This window comes from Stegostoma tigrinum, chromosome 4, assembly GCF_030684315.1.
Source record: "Stegostoma tigrinum isolate sSteTig4 chromosome 4, sSteTig4.hap1, whole genome shotgun sequence".
Classification (NCBI taxonomy): Eukaryota; Metazoa; Chordata; class Chondrichthyes; order Orectolobiformes; family Stegostomatidae; genus Stegostoma; species Stegostoma tigrinum.
Window position 1 is genome coordinate 64,804,264 of NC_081357.1, and position 20,678 is coordinate 64,824,941.

A 20,678-nucleotide genomic window follows, 5' to 3' on the forward strand; every position below is an offset into this window, starting at 1 on the left:
AGTGATAATGAAGTTATTATTCATTGTCATAAAGCCCATTTGGTTCACTAATGCCCTTCAGGCAAGGAAATATGCCATTCTTTCCTGGTCTGGCCAGGCCCACAGTAATGTACTTAACTCTGAAATGGCCCCCCAAACCACTTTGTTCAATGGCACTTAGGGATTGGACAACAAAGGCTGACCCTTCTATGACTATATAACAGAAATTGGGAAGTGCCAGGGAGACTGGTGATGATGGTAGAGTGGTGTGTGAGTTTATGGAGCCCAGGAGAATGGGGACCATGAATGTGATGTTAGGTGAGGTGTGAAATTTTAATCTCCCGAGAGCTGGTCAAGATTCAATGATAAAGTCAACAGTCTTTGCAATAGGTTGACAACTACATCGACTTGTGATGGGTTCATAATTAAAGATGTTTGTATTGCATGGAGACTTATTATTTATGGTGAGCCATTTTCAATAGAGATCTACCTTCTTGATAAGCTCGGCAGCACACAGCAGCACCTTTTGGCACCAATTCATGATTGATTAAAAGTGGCACATGCTGATAACCTGAGATCCCATCTATCTCCTCAGATGATGTAAAAGAATCTCTACTACAATTATGATGCAGAGCAGGGTAGTTATTTTTAGCCAATACTAATTCCTCAGTTGACATCACAAAAACTAAGATTACCTGTTCATTATCCCAATACTGCTTACTAGAGTTTGCTGTTGTTTTTCCTACATTACGACAGTAACTACATTTCAAAAAGTACTTCATTACTTGCGAAGTGCTTTGAGATAGCTGTTGGTTGTGAAAATGCTAAACAAAGGCAATACTTTATTTTAAATCATCAGGTCTGGCAGCATCTGTGAAGAAAAATCAGAGTTAGCGTTTCAGGTCCAGTGATCCTTCCTCAGAACTCATTGGGCCTGAAACATTAACTGAAATTTTTTCTTCACAGATGTTGCCAGACCTACTGAGCTTTTCCAGGAACTTCCGCTTTTGTTACTGATTTATAGCATCCGCAGTTCTTTCAGTTTTTCATTTTAAATGTGTTTTTTAAGTACTTAACAGTACTGTATCTAAAGTGTCTCACTGAAAGTTCAGCTGACAAATAATTAAGATTGAAAGTGTTTCAGCATGATTTAAAAGTGTAAGTATTTTGTTGTGTGTCACTCTTAATTGTAGCTGTAACTGATGTTTACATGTTTTTGAAAGCTGTGTCGTAATGATGATAATTTGATAAATGCTTCCTTTCAGATTTTGCTGATGTTGACAGCTTCAGAAATTTTTTTTTGTCCTAATATCTACTCAGTAATAGTCTGAAGTTTACCACATTGCATTTAATACTCCTAAATAATTAAGTTTATTGCAATTATTTGAATTTAACAATGGAGTTGTTAGTCATGAGGAGTTTATAATTGTTTACATTTTTAATGATTTATCACAAGTAATTGAAAGTATATCTGGCAGCCAATTTTTCTTTTGTATTATTGTTAAACAATTATTTTAACAAATCAGTATCATGTTAAATTGAAAAGTAATAGCTTTGGATTTTGCTTCAGACCTGCCTCTATTGTGAGACATGAATCAAGCTTGACTGATGTCACAGTATCACGGAAGCAATGTGATGTACACATCAAAATCAGCCAGGCAGAAAAAACCAGTAACAAACATAGACGAACATGTGTTCTTTTGCTGAACCTTTCCCTCTGGATTTTAATCATTACACTAGCTGCTGAGTGAATAGGATAAGCATCTTGAAGCTCTGTTGCTTGGTAAGTAAATATTAAAAACCAATTTCATACAGAACTGATAATAAGCTGAATTTTAATTCTTAAAATGCTTAATTTTTAACAGAATGGCAATGTGGATTCATCAGTCATAGTTTAGTTTGTTTTAGATCATAACTGAAAAAGTGAAAAGATTGCCTTAAAAAGGAATCTTTAATTTGTTTCAATAAATGTAGAATTTATGCTTCAAACATTTTGATTAACAAGCTATGAAACAATAACCGATATAAAATTATTTGACTTTTAAGTTTCTATCTAATTGATGTAATTTTGTTAATGTTACGCAAACCAAGACAAGTGCATCATTAGTCATAAAAATAAAGTCAAGGTTTTCGTTTTCCAGATGGTTTTTGATATCATGTTAGCGTGCAGAGGTGATTCCCATTGACATTGCTTATCACACACCCTGGAGAAAAATTGCCACTAGATTATCATTATTCTGAAATGCATTTAATTTTGTTTGTCATTACCATTAGTTCCAGACACCTGAGCACCCAGTTCAACAAAGCTAGAAATGAAATTAGAGAATGTGGAAGCATGAGTATAACAGTTTATTTTGAGGGGATATTTTAAATTTTAAAGCTTCAGCCAGGCTGGTGTGTTGTAGTTTGTACAGAGTAGTTGTGACTACATTTTGTTTATTTCAGTAATCATTATCAATAATATTCATTTGTTAAGCTATCTCCACAGAAAACTGTGTAAGAATATAACCATGTTCTATTTGTCTGGGATTATTGAAATTTAACATAATAGTTCCCCTGCCCTGCTCCATAGGTTGTGTTATATCCAATTGTTTAGTACATAACCAGTCCTACAAGAATTTTCTTTCCAAAAATGCAGATGGACCTTAAAGGACCAAGTCCTTGTCTCTGCTATATCCCAATTAAACATTTGGCTGAACTTAGGAAATGATATGCAAAAATTTTGATGCAATATTTTGCTTGTGATTTACTGACAATATTTTGAATGAAAAGATGTCTGCCTACAATTTCCCATCATTTCACGGAATTATAGAATGAGGTAGCACAGAAGAGGGCCATTTGATCCATTGCACCTGTACTAGTTCTTTGAAATATCCCCATCATCCCAGGCTGTGAATACTCTCCCTGCTGGAATAATTACAAAACTGACCTAAATGTTTCACTGAAACTCATAAATCTTACTGCACCAGATCGGCTTCTTGTACAAACCTAAACAGTGAATGTTGACACTCGTGACATCAGTCCGAAACCGAATCTTATCACCTGTTAATTTTCTGTTACTATCTAGCACAGGCTATTCAGATATCAAGTGCGGGAAATTTAGTTTTTGCTCTTTCTCTCCATAAAAAATAGAAACAGCAATAGAGATTTGTCATTATTGCTGCTCTGATCGAGATCACTTCATTCCAAATTACCTGAAAATTGAATCTGAAATCAGAACCCTGATGTCTGCATCATATCAATATATTTAGAGGGCAAATGCAGCAGTTATAACTACAGAAGATCCTTTTGTTGTCATTTATCTTTAAGATGTAAGGTTTATACTCATACACATTACATTAACATTTGTGGTATTTACTTTCAGTGCAAATTACTTCAAAAAACACAAATAGAAACTTTATTAGGAAATCCATGATGACAACCACTTAAGATACTACTAATAAACGTAAAAGTGCACACAGAAAACCAATACTTAAATCTTCTGATCGCTCGATCTTCAGAGGATATATGGTTAACTCAGGATGCGCTTTGTAACCTGCAGAAGTCCAGAAGCATTGATTCCCAGAGAGTTGAACATGCAGCAGTCATTTCTCCTGCTCTGATGAGGTTTCTAACTGAGTTATGCAGTTCCATTGTATTTACCCAGATAGTTATCCAGGAGATACTAGACAAAAAAAATCCTCCTTGGGTAACTACCGACTGACCTCACTCATCATTCTTATTGAGTCTCACCCATCCTCTCCCAAGCCTGACTTCTTCATTAATACCCTGACTAGCTACCTAATGCTTAACTACCTCCCTTCAACATACCTCCCACCATACTGATCCCCAGTCTACACTCCTGACTTGACTCAAATTTATCATCCGGGACCATGCAAAGTTGCAAGCATCCCACTACATCCCCTAATGATTCAGAAACCTGAGCATCCAACTCTCACTCCTAGCCTCAACCTGACAGTAACTTTCTGAGTCGCATATCTACCCAGCCACCAATTCAAACCCTTTGTTTCTCAGCTATTCAAACACCACTCACTAACATTCGAACTGGACATTTTACACTCATATTCAGCGGTTAGTGCCTTAAACAAGAAGGGTATGTCTTCTGTGCTGATCTTCTTCACAGATCTCTGCCTGGAGTTCTGTGCACAGCAAACTCATCCAGGTTCTGCATATCAAAAGATAGACCTTTATAAATGTTATCAGATAAGCGTACAGTTTCACTTCAGGTGTAATGGTTTTGACCAAGATTGGAAGATTGTGACCATATAATCAGAGTCAAACAACTCCATCTGAAAACTGTTATTTTTAAGTGGTTCTGTCTAAAGCAAAGGCTTATTGGAAAATAAATCCATCAAAAGTTGCACAAAAGATTGCAATTTTCATCATAACTTAAGGAAGAAATGTTGTCTACACCAGAAAAATCACAAGAAACTACACTTCTATGGGATTGGCGCTTTGAAAGACCAAGTATGTTCAAACAGAAGACCAAATAGAGTCATTTTATTATTAAAAAATAATGATTATTATTTTAGAAATTGTATTTTTAAGCAACAAAATAGCTAGTTCAAAATTATTATTGCAGATATCTCCACTGCAATCTTTTGAAAGTTTCACTCCATATTTCTATGCATTTCTTTCCAGTGAACTGTGAGCCATATATCTATTGGTAGGCCAAAAACTAACTTAGTGTCAAATATTATTTTATCTATTGCCAAGAAGACCAACAATATCACTTGTGATTCCAACATTCTACAAATATATGACAAAATCTTGTAATCTGAAGTGAGTCAATGGTATAATTAGATTGAGATGGGTATTCCATAAACAGTACAGGTCCTCGAGACTGCCTGGTTAATTGTGTTAGGAGTTGGGGATTTTCCTAGTCTTCACAACAGAAGTACAGCTAAAATAAGCTCATCAGAGTATTACCATAGAGCAGATTTTCCTGTCATCATACCTGGCTGTCTTGAATTCATCGAACAGAGCATACATAGACAAAATACATAACAAAGCTTTTTTATATTTTAGGAACATGCATGTTTATTTAACTGTGTTTATTTATCATATTTTCTTGAGCATGTGCAGCAAAGTATATCAAAACTTCTGCAAAAGTCAATGATTAGGGGAATTTTAGTATAATATCTTGGATACCTTTTTGTAATTATTTTTGAATCAAACATTTTCCATTGTGTGTAATGCTGCAAATTGTTGTATTCTCATATAGTCTGACTGCCTCAATGATGAAACATCAGCAAATGACTTCACTGTGATTTAAAAGCCAGGGAGAATGGATTGATTTTGGACAGAATCAACAAATCGGTCAACCAAATTTGAATCATTTCAAGAGGGATTTGGATGATTATTTGGATGAAAATAATGTGGGGAAAAAGCAGGAGGTTAGCATTAGATAATGGTGCCCATTTGAACAGCCAAAGCAAGCGTAATGGGCTGAATGGCCTCCTTCTGCACTGTAACAATTCTGTGAAATCGAAAACCATATTGTTCCTAATTCGCTATAATTCGCTTATAAGCCATCCTTAGACCTAAACTTTTTATTCCTGGTGATACGACACAGCTGGTCACAGGCCTCCAGTCTGAAAAATTGCTCTTCACCATCACCCACTGTCTCCTACCATTAAGCCAATTTTGTATCCAATTGGCAAGCTCACCCTAAATTGCATGTGATCTAACTTTACTAATTAGTCTACCATGCAGAACCTTGTCAAAAGCTTTACTAAAGTTCAAGTGAACAACATCTCCCACTCTGCCCTCATCAATCTTTCTGGTTATTTCCTCAAAACATTTAGTCAAGTTTGTGAGACATGGTTTCCCACACATGAAACCATGCTGATTATCCCTAATGTTGCTGGGAATGGAAGGTTTGAGCTGTAAAAATAGACTCGAAAGGCTGGGACTCTTTTCATGGGAGTGTAGGAAGTTGAGGGGCGACCTCTTTGAGGTTTATAAAATCATGAGGACATAGCTAAGGAGAATGAAAAAGGTTTATTCCCTAGGGTGGGAGAGTTCAAACCTAGGGGGCATATTTTTAAGATGAGGGGAGAAAATTTTAGAAAGGACATGAGGGACAACATATTTTACACAGTGTGTGGTTTGTCTGTAGAATGAATTGCGAGAGAAAGTGGTGGATGGAGGTACAAACCCAATGTTTAAAAAGACATTTAGATAAGGTCAATAATCGGAAAGGTTTGGAAGGATATTAGCCGTGCACAGGCAGGTGGGACTGTTTTAGATTAGGAATATGTTCAGCATGGACCGGTTGGATCGAAGGGTCTGTTTCCATGCTGTGTGACTCTATGACTCTACGACATCATAAAGATTATGATCCCAGTCTAAACTGCTCATTTTTCTGTTAGAACCTGACTAGGGACCAATACATGTCTTTAAAGGAAAGTGAACAAGTGTGATCTCCTGGTATTTACTAAAAGAATAAAACCACAAAATTCCTCAGTTATTGACAATCATTTAAGTTTGCTGCACAGAGATAGAAAAATAATATACATGTACATTTATATACATTTTTTAAAAAATCATTTAGGGTATGTTGTTGATCTACATTGATGTTAAAATTTTAAAAGTCTCATCTATTTCATCAATTCCATCATTGTCTTGCTTCTCCCTACCTCAGGAATACTCTCCATACCTATAACTATCTGATATCTCTGCATGCTCCATTTGATGTTCATCACTCCACTGTTTCTGGCTGTGTTTTCAGCTGCAGAGGTCCTAAGCCCTTGATTATGCTCATCAAATCTCTCGGTCTCTCTTTCCTGTTTTAAAGTTGTTCATTCGATCAAGCCTTAGGTAAGACTAAGACAGGTGACCAATGTGGCTTGGAGTCAAATTGTGCCTGATAATGTTCCTGAGAAGGGCTATAGAACATTTTCTTACATTGAAGATGGTCTCAAAATACCAGCACCTCAGGGATTGCCAGGTACTGAAGCAGGATTTTAAACTTAACTGGGACCTTATTTCAGTTGATCTATTACATTTTAGCACGTTAACTCTCATACCACCTTACCCATCACCCTCTACCATCAATGCCCTCTTACCAATTTATTGCAGTGCATGCTATCCTGTATTCACCCTAACGACTTCCCCAAGCACAGCGGAAAATCCTTCTGTCCTCCATGCCACCTTAACACCAGATTATGCCAGCTTTACCTTTGCACCCTGTATATCAACCCACTCAGTATCATCTAAGGGCAGACCACAGTGATCATGTTGAGATGAAACAAAATAAAAGGTCTAATATCTATCATATCTCCTCCAAATATGAATTCAAAAAGTCCCATGTTTGAAACCCCTCCATTGTATATAATACAAAGACCTGTTTTCATGAGCTTAGATCAAGGTCACCTTGCTATACGAAAGACATATTTAAACTGGAAAGTTGGCAAAGAAGATTTACAAGGATGTTACCAGGACTAGGAGGCCTGAGTTAAAGGGAGAAGTTGGCCATGATACGACTTAATGCCTTGGAACATAGGAGAATGAGGGGTGACCATATTGAGGTATATAAAATCATGTGGGGCATAGATAGGATGAATGCAAACGGTCTTTTTCGGGATGGGGAATTGAAAACTAGAGGCCATAGGCTTAAAGTGAGAGAAGAAAGGTTTAAGAAGGAACTGAGGGGCAACTTCTTCATGTAGAGTTGAGCGTATATGGAATGGGCTGCCAGAGAAGGTGGTTGAGGCAGGTACAATGCTAACATTTTAAAAATATTTTGATAGGTAAATGGACAGAAAAGGTTTAGAGGGATAGGGACCAAATGTGGGTAATTAAAACTGGCTGAGTGGGCATGGACCAGTTTGTGTCAAAGGGTTTGTTTGTGTGCTGTATTACTCTATACCTCTACGACTCTTTAAAAGCAGCTTATCCTCGAACACTGTCTTTGAGCTGTCAAAAAAATGTGAATTTATGACCCATTACTGGGGTAATTGTAGTTTATAGAAACTAGCCGTCAAGATGTAATGATAGCATTTGGAGATAATGTGAACAAATAGCTATTGTTATTGTTACTGATGCAGATAGTTCTTTTAAGAAAAGCTTTTAAAGGGCTAGGGATTTAAATAACTTAATGCGTCCGTTGAGTTTGACAACTTCATAGCCTTAATCTATATTTTGCAAGCGTTTTCATCCATTCCATAAATTTCTGACTCCCACATAATGTGTTAAAATCTTGATGCATAATAACTGGAACCTGCAGGTGCAAAACATTAGATTTAAATGACCTTGAAGTGTTCAGAATTCCTGTGTGTGCCATGTCCTGTTCTCTCTCCCCTACTGGTGAAGAATAGGACCTGCCAGAAATAAGGTTAGGTCTTCCAGATTCAGGTCATGTCTTTAATTGCTAAAGGCCCTTGGAGTCTCCACAACTCCTAGAATCCAGTCTTCACTTTTTGAACACATCTCTCTCTGGCTAGAGTTTGTCGGCACACAGTTTGAGTCTCTGTCAGCATTGATTCATGCTTCAACTAAAGATAATTTGTGATCTTTCTCTTGCTTGCCAGAAAAAGTTGAGGGAAGAAGACGCACTGGTTATAATAAAACAGGAGTATTACTAGATTGTTTCATGTGTTATTAGCCTGCTGACTGAGTTTACCTGTATTCTGTGCTTTGATATTTTCCATGCTGCAAGGAGTGAGATGGACAATTGCAATTCATTGAAAGCTGTGTTCAGTTCTTTCTATTGCTTCAGTTTGAATATGCAATTACATTTGATTCAACAGAATAGTTATCTATTTGTCTTCCAGGAGATAGAAGAACAGCCATGGCATCATGTACAAGATCATAGTATTTAGTAAATACATTAAAGAATTTTTCTATGCCTGAGATTAAAACTAACAAGGCAGTAAAATCAATGCTCCTGATTGTGTAGGATGTCAGTGCACTTGTGGGAATGAACGGTGAATTTCATCTCAAATGAATATCCTGTGCAAACATAAAATTCAAAAAAGATTCATTTCACCTAATTGAAGTATCTTATCACTTTTAAAAATGTTCTGAACATAAGGATCATTTTAAGCGCAAGCAAAGCCAAATAGGAAATTTGCCTCAATATTGATGAGGTTCCATAGCTTCAGATTTTTTTTTCTGTTTTATTGGTCACAATTTTCAGGCTGTGACCAACCAATCTATGGATAGATTGATCTATTGTAACTTGGTTGACTCTCGCCACTTGCATAATTGCAAAATATAGTTGCAGAATTGAAACATAATTGCAAAAAAAATGAAGTTGAGCCAAAGTTACAAAATTAGCATAAAAGGAGGAATGGGACTAACCTACACAACTCAAGAATGGTGCAGAACTTTCTCCTCTCGCTGATATCAAGCTTGGAGGCAGAAAGTGCATGCAATTAGGAAGAATAGTGAAATACCTGAGCACTGGCAGTCTTTGTGCTTCCCCAAAATTTATGTTATGAGGGAGGACGGTCTATGGTTTATGTTCTTGTACAAATGCCAATTGCAGTCTTTAAGTGGACAATTACTGCCCACTTAAAGACCTCATCAAAACTCTGCTGGTGTTTACCTGGCAGATAGACATGTCCAGCAGCAAAAATGATCAGGATAGCTTGACACCTCTGATTTGGGGGTACAATGAGAAATTCTCCAAAGGCACTCAGTGTTTGATTGAAGAAATAAACATGAGGAGAGTTGGCAGCTTATTGAGTCCCACAATTTAACCCCCTGCTCTTGGCCCCCTGTGCCTCTCTCTAACACTTGTCCAATGACACTCCCATTCCTATTCTTATTATTTATGTGGCCTGGATTCCTTCAACATATTGGGGCTCTGCTTTTTGTGCAGAAAACACTACCTACCTTGAAGTAGTGCTGAGCACAAAACCTTCAGGCCTTACTGGCCTTTCAGTAGACAAGACTTCTGCTCTGGTAATAAAATGTGAGGCTGGATGAACACAGCAGGCCAAGCAGCATCTCAGGAGCACAAAAGCTGACGTTTCGGGCCTAGACCCTTCATCAGAGAGTCCGTGACACCACCCACGCCCTCCACCTCCTCCAGGACTTCCAATTCCCTGGCCCCCAACACCTCATATTCACCATGGACGTCCAATAAGAAAGCTCTCTGATGAAGGGTCTAGGCCCGAAACGTCAGCTTTTGTGCTCCTGAGATGCTGCTTGGCCTGCTGTGTTCATCCAGCCTCACATTTTATTATCTTGGAATCTCCAGCATCTGCAGTTCCCATTACTTCTGCTCTGGTGTTTTGATTTCAGGAAAAGGCCTGTCAGTGCCCTAGCACTAGCTTTTCGATCTTCCTGAAAAGCTTCCTGGTCTTCCTGAAAAGAAGCAGCGCAAGTTTCAAACTGCTTCTACAGCCAGGAAGTGAGAACCCCAATACATCTGAAAGATCCCACCTGATGAGGTTGTGGAGATGATTTGAAGTTTATGTTCAGCAAAAGTATTTCATACAAAGCATCAGGACCCAGGTTTTGCCCTGAGTGAGTATTTGTGTGGAATTTGCACATTCTCCCTTGCCTGGATGGACTTCCTCCCACAGTCCAAAATATGTGCAGGTTAGGTGGATTGGCCATGGGAAATGCAGGGTTACAGGGATAGGGTAGGGGTTTCGATCTGGCTAGGATGTTCTTCGGAAGGTTGGTGTGGACTTGATGGGTCGAATGGCCTGCTTCCACATAGTAGTGGCTCTATTACTCTACAACTCTATGACACTTGCTAATTATTGGTGCTAAATCAAGGTTGTATAGTTTTTCATCACTTACATTATTTGAATCTATGGTAGGGTTGAAAACCTCAATCAAACACATATTATCCACATTTAATACTCATTTATAAATACTGCTACTCAGGAAAGCTACTCAGTAATTGCATGTGCTCAATAATGTGGTGAGATAAAAATATCATTACTCTGTATTTGAATTGATTGAGTGGTTAAAAATCATTCATTCTTTGATATCTTCAAGAATATAGTGCAAAGTGGATTCAAACAATCTGAATAAAAGCAAATTACCATGGATGCTGGAGATCTGAAATATAAACAGGAAGTACTGGAAAAGTACTTCAGAAGGCATGTCAACATTTGTGGACAGAGGTACAGAAGTTAATGCTTAAAGAGTCCAACATGACCTTTTTAGACCCAAGGGTTCTTCACAAGGACAGTTTGTGTAGCATGAAATTTCACAAAAAATTCAGAGGTGAATTGATTGTAATATAGAAGATTCTCAGGGGTCTGAGGGAGAGGATGTTTCATCTTACGGCTGAAGCTAGAATTGGCTGTTATTGAGTCGAATAGAGGGTCACCTGTTTAAGACATTTTCCCTGAGGGTCGAATTCTCTGGAACACATTTCCTGAAAATATGGTTGATCAGTGTCCTTGGATATGTTTTAAGACAGAGGTACATAATTTATCAGGAGTAGTCAAGAATGTGGATTTGATGTTACTATCAAATCAACCATGTTATTATTGATTGGCAGAGAAATTTCTAGGGACTGATGGCCTGCTCCTGCTGCTAATTGCATGTTTGCCTGTATTCACATTGACATATCACTTGGAAGTCATTTGGCTATTGTGTGAAATAGAAAAATCCCACAAACTGCTTAGCCAACAGTTTGCAATCAAATGGAATATTTCATCTTAATGGGCAGTTGTTAATTACTGAAATGCAATTAAGTGTTTCGGCAACTAATAACAGTCAACATGAAATCAAATGTTAATTAGCATGTTCAATCATTTAAGTTAGTTGCACTGTGGGAATGTTTTGCAAAACCCAATTCGATAACATTTTTTCTGATAAATTCCAGCTTGAGTAGAAAATGGAATCCTTCATCTTATTTTCACATCAACATTTTTACTGAAATTATTGCTAGGAAAATTGAACCTGGAGGTCTTTTAGAAAAAGTTAACATAGGACCTTTCTGAAGAAAACCTTGGAAATTTCAGAAATGATAGGATGTATGCAAGTCAACCCAAATTACTAGCTGTGCTAGCTCATCAATAAAACAATTAAATTCAGACCTGTCAGCTGTCTATCCCAACCTACTTGTATTTTTTTAATGTGGTGTTGCTTTGCAATAAAAAGTTGCTGTTTAAAGGGAAAACCATTCCAGCTATGTTGAATATTTTATGCTGCTCAAATACTGAAGTAGGTTACATGTACTCATATACCATTTAATGTCCTACACGCAACTGAATAACATTTCTACCTAGTAAGACTTGATTTTTCAAAATGCTTCAGTGCTTCATTTATTTTCAAATCAAATAAAGGCCTCCGATTCCTGTGTAGTTATGGAAGTTAAACAACAGATAAATAGTCATCAGAAAAGGGACCCTGGCTGTCACTTGAACTGGTGGAAAATTTTCAGAAATGTCCAAGGCTTAGTCTATAATCCAGAAATCTTGAGTCATTAGTAACCTTTCCTAATACTCAAGAGCTGGCAATAATGCTACCCCAAATCAAACAGTTCTGATTATGACTTATGTGGCTTGACATTACCATGGAATATATCCAAGGCAAACAGTAGGCCATGGCTGATACTTGGTCCTACATTCCAGTTGGGAACCCTGTACATGTAGATAATCCAGATAGTGTTTTATACTGGTAAAAAGGAGTTTGTTTATATGTTGAATATTTTCTAAAAAGGGTTCATGCATCAGCCAATCTCAGCTCCATCTCACAGCAACATCCTGACCAATCAGATTGAATATACCTGTCTAAGAATTAAGGTTAAAGATGAACTGGATCAATAATGGCCAACCAATCAGGACCCTTGATAATAAAATGTGAGGCTGGATGAACACAGCAGGCCAAGCAGCATCTCAGGAGCACAAAAGCTGACGTTTCGGGCCTAGACCCTTCATCAGAGAGCCAATCAGGACCCTTGCCTTTTTCTGTATAAAATGGTGTCTTTTCTTCTAGTCTGTTTCATTTGGCCTAATTCTGCCATGAGCAGAATGAAAAGCTTCAGCTCCTAGTCTCCTTTTAGAAATGTATAAGTTCTGTATTACAAAGTAATTATTCATTTTTTAATGGTACAAAAAAGACCTGTCTTTAGTGGGCATGAAAGTATAGCTTTATAAAAGTTAACCACTTGCCAATAAAAATCGTGCTTTACCTGATTCTCTTAGACGTCAGTTTATAGTCACATGCTAAAGTTTCTGCTCACATGTGAGAATAATCATATCAACCCTTAAAACTATTTAATCGATCACTCGTCTATTGGATGAAAACTCAGGATTGGTCTTGCATGATGGCAAAATAAATGTCGTTTAAAAGAAAATGTTGTCTCAACTTTTCCGCTCTGGTTCAGTAAATCAATCTGTGCCTTTATTCCATCTCAGATTACCTTTATCAGTTCAGCAATCTGATATTAAGACAATGAAACAGCTATAATAGTTTACCATTTTCTGTAACCTTGCTACTTTCACTCGAGGGCAACAGAGATGAAAAAAAGACACAGTTCAATAGGAATGTAGCATTTTGTAACGCAAAATAAAACTGGTCCTAAAACAAATACTATAGGTTCTAGAAATTTGAAGTCAGAGTATACTAAACTGGAACAAAAACAGAAATTGCCAAATAAACTCAGCAGATTTGACAGCATCCCTGGACCAAAAGCAGAGTTAATGTTTCGGGTCTAGTGACCATTCTTCAGAACTGATGCTGTCTCCGACAGGATATCTATTCAATCCATTTTCTCTTTCAGCACCATTACTCTTGAAGTTGCTCCTAGTGTTTGACAAGGTATTTTGTAAAACTCGCTTCCACAGCCACATCACATTCCTCAATGGCTGCCTCTGCTCAGATGCACACTACGTGGATTCCAACTCAAGTTTCATCCTTTGTGTTTTGAATCTACCCAGGATCACAGGTATCACATACAAAGCTTCTCAGGCAGCTGTTCTCACCACATCCTGAGGTCCACACTCACTGCCATGCATCACCATATGCACACCCTCAAGCTTTCTCTCCATCAATACTGCCCCCGTGGGCTCAGAGCTGCCCTGTACCTAAGACCCACTTCATTCTCCGGCTCATTCAACGGCTGACAAAAACTTTTTCTTTTCCTTTCAAACATGAAGGAATGAAAGATACAACAACACAGAGATACTCACACCCCTCTGGAACCTTCCACCTGCCCCCTTCCATTTGACTCCAGCTCCCCTCCCAACCCAATCTCCTGTCGAGTATTTACTATCTCTTCTCACCTCCTGCTGTCTGATGTTGAACATTCTGTACTCGGGAAAGATCTTTGTTTTATCCCTCTGTGGCTCCATCTCAATGAATTTTGGATACGACATGAGTTTAAACTCTTCATCCATCGCCTTTGCCTCCATGCCCATTCCTCTCCCCATCCCACAGACACCTTTACTTACATCCAAATCTCTGCCTTCACCTGTTTTCTCTCACTCTCGCCTTTGCACCGTCTGTTCCCACTTATATCTATGAGTCTTCTGATGCTTTACATCAGTTTCAGAATTTTCAGTTTGTGGGCTCCAGCTGCCCCCTTTTCACCACAGTCACACAATCCGTCTGCACATCCATCCTCTAAGAGGATGGTTTCAGGGCTCTCCACCTCTTCCTGGAAGAAAAGCCTGAACTGTCCCCATCGACCACCACCTTCTTCCGCCTATGGGGTACATGAAACATTCCTCGTTCCAAGCCTCCCCATAACTCTTTCTCCAATCCTTTGATGACAGCATCAGTGATGCTTCACTCTCTCGTCCAAAATTGGACAATTTTATCAGTTTCGTTTCCGACTTTCACCCTGCTCTCACCTTCACTTGGTCCAACACTGAAGCCTCCCTTCCCTTCCATGACATCTGTTTCCATTTTCTAGGAATACGCTGGCCAGTGGCCACTACACACTCATTGACTCCCACAGTTACCATGATTGTAAATCCTCACGTACTGCTCTCTGTAAAGACTCTATTCCATTCACCCACTTCTTCCTTCTCCATTGTATTTGTTCTGATGATGCCAGCTTCTATAAGGGAGCTTCCAGAATGTCCATTTTTTTCCATAACCGAGGATCCCCCAGCACTGTGATTGACAGGGTCCTCAGCCAGGTCAGACCCATCTCCTGTACTTCATCCCCCAGCCTTTCTGTTCTAATGCACAACAGTGGTAGGATCACCTTCATCTTCACTTACCACTCCACTGGCATCCAAATCCGTAGGATCATTAGCTGCCATTTCTGTCATGTCCAACAGGATTCCACCATCACATATTCTCCTTCCCTCCCTTATCAGCCTTCTCAGGGACAATTCCCTCTGGGCACCTAGGACCACTCATCCTCCACTCCCAACACCTCCCACACCCCACATGGCCCCTTGCCATGCAATTGCAGAAGGTGCAACACTCTTACCTTTTACCTCGTCCATCCTCACTATCCAAGTTTCCAGACATACCTTTCAGGTGAAGCAATAGTTTATCTACACTTCATTCAATCCAGTCTACTGTATTTGCTGCTCACAACATGGCGTCCTCTACAATTGGGATGGAAAATGGGGATAGGTTTTGGTGATTTCTAGCCTAGTCTTCAGCAGGTTTAACTGAAAACTTCTTTATTGTCCAAATCTCTGTTTGTTGGATTTAATCTGTATATTTCAAGATAATTCAGAAAATATTTACAAGGATGTCACTAGGATTAGAGAGCTTGAGCCATAGGGTGAGGCTAACTAGGCTGGGGTTACTTTCCTGAGTGTCCGAGGCTGAGGGGGTGACCGTATAGAGGTTTATAAAATCATGAGGGCATGGGTACAAAAGAATTTCAATCATGCGAGGAGTTAAATTTCAAACTCAACTCCCACAGCATTAAACATGCGCTCTCCTGATTTTACCGGAGGTGGAACACATAACGAGCAAGAAACCCAATCCCAGATTAAAACAGTTAAAACCTTTCTAAAGAGGCTGCATAACTCCAATTTAAGAACCTTTTTAATTAGAACTCTTGCCAGTCATGTTTCCCTGATCCAAGGAATCCTGCATATCGTAACCTGAGTGTCTTTACAGCACAGCTTGTGGGCCAGGAGCAGCTTGAATGATTTGTTTTCAGCCTACAAGCTTCTGCCCTGATAGTTCATCTGCTTTTTCTCCTTTGCAATATACCTATCCTTCCCTGAACACACTTAATCATTCCGAAATTTCAAACCTGTGTGTATTAAGGTTAGTTATTTCTGGAAACTATCAGCTGCGGGCTCACATTACAAATCAATGTGTCCACTTTCTATTACTATTCGCTGCATATTTTTAATCCTTTTATGGGATCTAGGGGTCATCAGTGGTAAGGTCACAATTTGTTGTCCAAAGTGCTGCCTTCTTGAACCATTGAATTCCATTTGTTTTAGGTATACTCAAAGCAGTGTTTGAAAAGTTGTGCCAGGTTTTTGACAGTGAAATTAAGGAATGATGATATGCTTCCAAGTCAGGCTGGTATCATCACAGGTAGTACATACAGGTAGTGTTGCCCCCCGCCATGCATTTGCCACTATGTACCTTTTAGGCTGTAATGATTGATGATTTGGAAGGAGCTGTCAGAGTTGATTTGCTGTGAGTTGCTCCAATGCATCTTTTAGATGGTACACACTGATGCCATTGTACAGCTGTGGTGAAGTGAATGGCTGCTTGAAATTGTGGATGAAGATCCAATCAAGTGGGCTGCTTCATCCTGAATGGTATCAAGCTTCTTGAGTGTTGTTGTACTCATCCAGGAAGTGGGGAAAATTCCACCATGCTCCTGTCTGGTGCTTTATAGTTGGTGGACAGGCTTTTGGGAATTATTTGCCACAGAACTCTCAACCACTGATGTATTCCTATAGCCAAGTATTTATATTCCTACATACAGTGTAAACCCCTTAAGAAGGCAATGGAAACTAAAACCTCAAAGCCTGTTTAGATAAATATTTTGTTTTGTGAAAAACGTTTGGTTTGGATATTTATTATCAACAGGCTTTGAACTCTCTCTCCCTTAAATCTACTCTCATCACCCCTCTCCACAAAAAAGACTTTGATCCCATCATCATGGCAAGTTATAGTTCTGTCTGCAAAATCCACTTTTTCGTCAAATAGTTTGAATATTTTGTTGCTTTCCAAATACACCCAACTTTTCCAGAATGCCCCTGGTGAATCTTTCCAATCAGGTACACACATTGTCTCAGTTCTGAAGCAGCATCCAAGAAAGTTACCAATAACATCTGATAGGGGATTGTGACAATGTTAAACTTTCTCTGTTCCTCTTGATCTGTCCACAGTGTTGGACTTGGTGAACAACACTATCTTCCTTCAACACTCCTCCACAATTATCCATCTGGGTAGGATTGCTCTCACCTTGGTTACATTCTCCATCTATTTATAGTGAGAAAATCACATGCACTCACCTCTTTTCCTGCTCCCTCACCTGGTGAGCCTGTCAGCATTTATGTTTGATTTGATCCCATTACTGATTTATGTGCTTCTCCTTGGAACAACATCGAACTCTCCCTCACTGTCACCCTTTATGACACCCTCGCTGTTGTTAAAGCCTCAGACTGCTTATCTGACATTCAGCACTAGATGAACAGAAACATCATCAAACTAAGTTATGCTATTACTGAAGCCATTATTTTTGATCCCTGCTCCAAACTCCGTGCTTTAGGTACCATCACTCCACCTGATAACAACCTGAGATTAAGCCAGACCTTGGCTGAGGTTCCCCAATTCGTTACAATTCTAGGTGGGATGTCCCAAACTATTGAACTGCCAGGTGAGGAGGGATGAACTGGCTCCCCTTCTTTATTCACCCACCACTTGGGGGATTGTAACAAAGTTAATTTAAAAAGCACCCCATCCATGTGGATACCTTTCTCCCAAACCTAAATGAATTTGTACCTTAAAATTAGTCAATTTAACCAGACATTCTTGAATTAGAAAAAAAGTTTTAATGACTATACATGAGCTTAAATGCTGGTAACACATACTACTTAGAGCTAAGAGTAGAAAAAGTTAAAAGTTATGAGTTTTTAGCAGTTTATGAGTTGTTTGCTAATAGTGGATAGTTTAATGTTGTGGCCATTGCAGTGGAGGTTATCAATAGTATTGCTGTCCCATTTCCCATTTGCCTGGTGACTTTGCTAGTTGACTTTTACTGCTGTTGAGAATGGGCTTAGTTCTTCAACCGTGACCTTCACAACATGTTAACACTTGAAACCAAGCAGGTATGCATGAGAACACTCAGTCTCACAGGCAAACTTCAGTAGAGTTGAAACTGGTTTTGTGACTCTTGTCCTTATGTATTCCTCAAAAGGCTAAGCACAAAATATGTTAGTAGTTTAGGACATAGTCTGCTGGGCGTGGAATGCTATCGAGCACAGCATTGTCAATAGTGTCAAGCATTTAATAAAATCATGGCTGATCTGATTGTGGCATCAACTTCACATTCCCACCTTTTTTGATAATCATTGACTAATTGGTTAGCCAAGAAAAATATACCTCTGTGTTAAGAGATATCAATGATCCTGTCCCCTTTGCCCTCCAGAAAAGAGATTTCCACAGACGCATGTCTCTTCAAGGGAATAAAATACTAACTTTTGTCTTAAATTGGAAAGCCTTCATTTTTAAACTGTGCCCCTGGTTAGTTTTGAATCTGACATAGATAAATTTTGGTTAAGAAATATGGGCCAAAGGCAGGTATATGGAGTTTTGCCTGAGATCAACCATGATCTCACTAAATGAGAATACAGGCTCAAGGGGCTGAGTGGCCAACTCCTGTTCCAGTGTACCTAGTTCTAGTTTCTCAAGTAGGGAGAAACATCTTCTCAGGATCCAGCTTGCTAGCTCCCCTTAGGATCGTTTATATTCCAGAAAGATCATCTTTCTTCTAAACTCCAAAGCACAGGCCCAATCTGTTAGATCTTTCATAGAGTTATAGAGCCATACAGCATGGAAACAGACTCTTTCTAACAACTATTCCATGCCGACCATAATCCCAAATTAAACCAATCCCACCTGCCCACACTTGGCCTATATCCTTCCAGGCATTTCTTATTCATATACTGATTCAAATGTCTTTTATATGTTGCATCTGTACCTGCATCCACCATTTCCTCTGGCAGTTCATTCCACACGTGAAGCACTCTCTGTGTAAAAATAGTTGTTTCTCGTGTTTTTTATATTTGGTTCTCCTCTCACCTTAAAATATATATTCCTTAGTTTTGATATACCCTACCCTAGGGAAAAGACACCTGGCATTCACCTTATTTATACTCTCCATGATTTTTTAATCCCCTCAACCTCCTATGTTCCAGTGAAAAAAGTCCCAGTCTATCCAGTCTCTCTTTATAATTCAATCCCTCCATTCCTGGCAACAGTTGAATGAACTTTCTAACATAATTAGTTACAGGCAATGCAGATGCACAAAGTTTGAACAACCTAATGGAGTAGCTAATATGATTGTTGGGATACAAATCTACGAAAGACTCAGATTTATAATAGAGCTAGCATTATAATGTGGGTGATATATTGCACGGCATAATAGTGACATCTTGTGGCAAAATATTACCTTGAAACTCCTGCTTGAGCCCTAAGTCTTCTGTTGTTGTTTTGGATAATCCTGGGTTGGGCATCTGCCAGCCATTTGGCTTTGGTTTCCTTGGGATTATTCACCTCCAATACCAGTCGCTTTGTTTAATTGGTTACAAACAATGTCTGTAGACTGGTAAGTGCCGTTTCAAGATTCTTTAGTTGTCCATGGAATTGTACTTGCGAAAGCAGAAAGATGATGGCTATGAGGTAATTACAGGATAACATCAGATAGTTATAATGGCAGCCGTTTTCAATGTGACCACTTTGTTGAAACCCTTCTATTTGACATCTACATATGGTGACTAAACTCTGTTTGTCACAGATCTGGTGTCAGCCTTGTAAACGTCGACTGAATTACTATGAATTGGTAAACACAACATAACCAATTGTTTTTCTGCAACTCTAAATTACGTAAAGATTATTTAGAAGCAGGTTATAAATTTGCAAACATTTTTAGAGACTTTACAGATTAACATAGCCCAACATATTTATGACCATATACAGATTAGGCCTCAAATATCTCCGTATTATTAAAGAAACAGTTAAGTGCAGTCGAGAATGAAGCAAACTCCTTTAACTTACATTTTCTTTTGTTTTGTCCTCCTTAAGCCAAGCCATAGGTAGTGCATGCAGATCAGGCAAATGCACTTAAAATAACTCAGAATGCGGTGTGTAATGAATGCAGTTAATTTGCAAACTAATCAGAATAACCGATCAAAACACCACAAAGCCTCTCTTGCAATAATCCTCAGAACAATAATGAACCATGGACACTAGAAAAAAGAGAAAGGTCTGTAGGAATATTTTACTCTGAAATACAGTTGAGTCGACCTTTAATTGAAGCACTGAGTCAGTGATGGTAGAATTTTGATTTACACAAGTATTGCTATTAGCGCAATTCCAATTCACTGATACATTCTTCATATGGGCCGTACATTTAATGCAAGAGTAGCGCTTATATTCTAATTTGATTTGCATGGGGGGGGGGCATAAGAACTATCCAGGTTCTAATAATGATGCATCTCCTTCTATTTGCCAAATTTGAGTTCCTTTGTATTTAAATTTTTTCTAAAATTAAACTGCATATGATTTGCTAAATGAGATCAATCAGGATAGAATTCTTCCTATACTATATATAACAA

The 20,678-nt window shown here is 38.6% G+C and overlaps 1 protein-coding gene across 7 annotated transcripts in view; it reads left to right on the forward strand.

The window, feature by feature from the left end:
* Positions 1-1,648: 1,648 nt before the first annotated feature.
* pkib (protein kinase (cAMP-dependent, catalytic) inhibitor beta) overlaps positions 1,649-20,678 on the forward strand; it is an 80,042-nt gene continuing 61,012 nt past the window's right edge. The window contains exon 1 of one of the 7 annotated variants that reach the window (XM_059645741.1): positions 1,649-1,762. The gene's annotated coding sequence lies outside the window, so the exon portion shown is untranslated. Of the gene's footprint in view, positions 1,763-19,540; positions 19,670-19,723; positions 19,744-20,678 lie in introns of those variants that run through there. The other 6 variants (XM_059645742.1, XM_059645744.1, XM_048531678.2 and 3 more) reach the window with 6 other exon arrangements.